The sequence below is a fragment of the Fukomys damarensis genome, unplaced genomic scaffold (genome assembly GCF_012274545.1).
Source record: "Fukomys damarensis isolate Sample0158 unplaced genomic scaffold, DMR_v1.0_HiC HiC_scaffold_39, whole genome shotgun sequence".
NCBI classification, from domain to species: Eukaryota; Metazoa; Chordata; class Mammalia; order Rodentia; family Bathyergidae; genus Fukomys; species Fukomys damarensis.
Window position 1 is genome coordinate 35114907 of NW_022900951.1, and position 3747 is coordinate 35118653.

At 45.1% G+C, this 3747-nt stretch overlaps 1 pseudogene; it reads left to right on the forward strand.

The window, feature by feature from the left end:
- The first annotated feature begins 611 nt into the window (after positions 1-611).
- On the forward strand, positions 612-721 carry LOC117284896 (annotated as a pseudogene).
- The last annotated feature ends 3026 nt before the right edge of the window (positions 722-3747 follow it).

The following is a 3747-nucleotide window of genomic DNA, read 5'->3' on the forward strand; positions in this document are numbered from 1 at the left end:
GAGCTATGGAACTAGCTCAATGTGAAGGCCCTGGGTTCAATCCCCAGTACCAAAATAAAAAAGGGGGAGGGGCATGATAATGTATTCTGATCAGACTAAACTAATGGCTACCTTCTATCACTGTTACTTTATTTGGTAAAACTTTTGTTTGTTTCAAACTTTAAAATAGTTTCCTTTAGAAGAAGATCAGGGACAAGGCTCTATTAACTATAAACTATGAAAGTTTGAGCAAGTTACTTTGTCACACTGAGCCCAATGAAGAGATTTTTTTTAATACCTCTTCGGCAAGCTGTTGAGAGCATTAAATCACTTCATTTTATTTTTCGTTTTTCGAGACAAAGTCAGCCCTGAACTCCGGGCAGTCCTCCTGCCTCAGTCTCTAGAGTTCTGGGTTTATAGGCACGCGCCACCATGCAGGGCTAAAAAACCAAATTGGATCAGCCCTCACTTAGAAGCAAGGACTTCAAAGTCCTATTGAGATGTGCAGGTTGCTTAATGCATTAATTAGGATATGGCTGCCACCTTTCCTTCTCTGTCCAAAATATATATGTATACACACTAGTCACATGTGATGCGTACATGCAAATATGCAATCTATTTTCATATATTCCACCGCTTCTCCGCCTTTTGGCTAAGAGAAAGTGTAGTATCTGTTCTTATCAGTTTAATATTTTCATATATTCCAAAAAATACAGACTTTTATTCTTTTCTGAAAGCCACTAATAATTCTGAAGCCTAGAAATATTTCTAGGGCCAATATTCTCCATCAGGATTGATAACCACTGCCTGTAAAGGGCCAGAGCATAAATATTTTAGATTTTTCAGGCCATGGGTTATTGCTGCAACTTTGTCACAGATAACATAGAAAAGAATGGGTGTGGCTATATGCCAATAAAACTTTATTTACAGAACCAGGCAGCTGGGCAGCACTGTCCAACAGGATGTTGTGTAAGCCGTGTATGTAGCTACGGGGAGAGAGGCGTCCTTGATGTCAACTCCCTGCATTCAGTAGAGCTAGGTCATCTGATACAGGAGACAGCATCCAGGCTGAGTGTCAGAGAGATATAGGAAGTTCTCAGAGTACAGCAAATTGTCTCCTGCAGCTACCTTGGGAGGCCAAATAATTAAATGGGGCTGTACTAGGACACTGGAGATTTTACACCATTGCTGGATCAAGACTTGCCTGAAGCAAGATCCACCTCTGGACTTTTTAATATTTAGTGTACTGGGAATTGAACCAAGGGCCTCCACACTGAGCTGCATCGATCCGGAGCCCTTTTTTTTAATCTTTATTTTAAGACAAGATCTTGCTAAATTGCCCAGGCTGCCCTTGAACTTTCTTTCTTTCTTTTTTTTTTTTCTTTGTGGTACTGGGGTCCTTGCTCTTGTGAGGCAGGCTCCAGAACCACTGAGCTAAATCCCCAGCCCTTGCCCTTGAACTTTCAGTCCTCTGGCTTTAGCCTCCTGAGTACCTGGGATTACAGGTATGTACCACCACACCCGATCTACCTCTGGACTTTTAAGTCACGTGCACCAATACATCCCATAACCAGTGTTTTTTTTGTTTGTTTGTTTTTTTTTTCTTTTTTTTTTTGTACCAGGGTTTGAACTTGGGCCCTTGTGCTTTTGAGGCAGGCAGCGAAACCACTGAGCCAAATCCCTGCCCCCCCCAACCAGTATTTAAGTCAGTTCTAGTGGAAATTTCTAGGTCTTGTGCTGGAAAGCAGTTTTGACTGTTCCAGGAAGTAAACAGGTTAATTACTCCAGCAATTTTGAGAATTGATATTGGCAGAGGTACTGAGATCCCTATTTAAAATGCTTCTCAGGCTGGGGTGTAGATCAGGAGTAGAGCACTAGCCTAGCATGTCCCAGGCCCTGGGTTTCATCCCCGGTACTGTGAGAGAGAGAGAGAGAGAGAGAGAGAGAGAGAGAGAGAGAGAGAGAGAGAGAGGGGGGGAGGAGGGGGTGAGAGAGAGAGAGAGAGAGAGAGAGAGAGAGAGAGAGAGAGAGAGAGAGGGAGGCATGCTGGTGGGTCTATCCTGGATTCTACTGGAGGCAAGCGAGCTATCAAGCTATCAGAGGCTAAGCAACAATACCAGGCACTATGATCGTGATCACCTTATATTTCTCAAGGACTTTTGGAGTCACCAAATCCCCCAGCCTGCATGAGAAAGGCCTCATGATTTGGCTGCCCTTCTTTTCGGGAACCTCTGTAATTCTCTCTACATCTCTTTCAGATAGTTTCTGGCATTAAATAAAACAGCAACAACAGTCACCACAACATATCCCCTGTTCTTCTTGCCTTTCCAGAAGAAACTCAGGTGCTCAGATTATTTTCCACTTTTAATCACTGAGTGACAGAGATGGAAAGTTAAGTCATGTATTTGCTTTTGTGTTTTGTAGCTCTTTTCACTATTTTGGAAAAAAAAATAGTTCAATGGATAAAATGTGCATTTGCACCAAACCCCAAACATCGTAAGCCGTAATGGCAGCCATGTGCTACTCCTGAGAATAAACACCTATTTGTTGGAGGAGAAGAAATCCAGCATTGCTCTTGTCCACAGAGCAAGCTAGAGTGCCAAAGATGTTGGGAGATGGACAGCTGTTTCTAGGTATCTCAAAGTAGAAACCCTTCTTTTGTAAAAACTTTAGATGTTGATTATATTAAGAACACTTTGGAGGGATTGCTTTCCCTAAGCTTTTGAGTTAGAAAATATGCGTCTCAGGGCTAGAGGGCTGCAGATGCTTGCTGGCACATCTGGTACATCTGGCCACCTCTGTCTGTACCATCCACAAGGTGACAAGGCCAGCTTGTGATTCCCTGAGCAGCAGGGACGAGGAGCTAGAAACAGGTGGGTGACAGAAGACTGTGCACAAGAAACCCACCTGAGCCCCTCCCTCTGCCCCTTCTTTGTCTCCTGGTCCCTGGCCGGGCAGTGGTGACCCAACATAAATCCTTCCCCTTTGATTTTCAGGAGCCTCTGATGAGCTGGGAATGGTAGAGGAATGGACATAGAGACCCACTCGGTTCCAGAGCCCAAGACTTACCACCACCACCACAAAGTCGTGATTTGCCACCGGCTCCGCCAGCGTGGATTTAGCTTGGTGTGTGCTCATTTAGCATTAGCTCAGGGACTAGATTCAGAGTTGGGGTTGGAAGCACCCCAACCCCAAATTGTATAGTGGGTAGGAACTTTTGCTTCCTCACAAACTGGTGTGTAAAGAGCCATGTTTTTATTTTCCTGAAACTAAAATGACCTTGGCTCTGGAGTCTTTCTCCCATCGGCAGAAATGCCGATTCCATCTGACACAGGACAGCCAGTGAGTGCCTCTCACCCTCACTGGCTCCTTCTCTCAGGGCCAGTTAGGGGCTGACCTCTGGTCCAGGCATGCAGGAGGAACCCAAATATTCCCACCAGTACTCAGGGGCTTTGCACACCCAAACCCTCCTAAACTCAGCAGCCTAGTGTGAGCATAGTATTTATTTTTCCTAGCAAACCTGTGATTTGAACAGGGCTTGGCAGGGACGGCTATCTCTGCTCTACTTGTGTCAGCTGGAGTGGTGTGAAGACTAGGGTCTGGGATCATCCGAGGGCTCTCGCTAACAGTCATAGTGCTGTCGTCTGTGACCTCATACGTGGCCTTTGCTTGTGACTGGGCTTACTCAGAGTATAGCACAGCAGCTGGGTTCTAATCCTTGGAGAGAGAGAGAGAGAGAGAGAGAGAGAGAGAGAGAGAGAGAGAGAG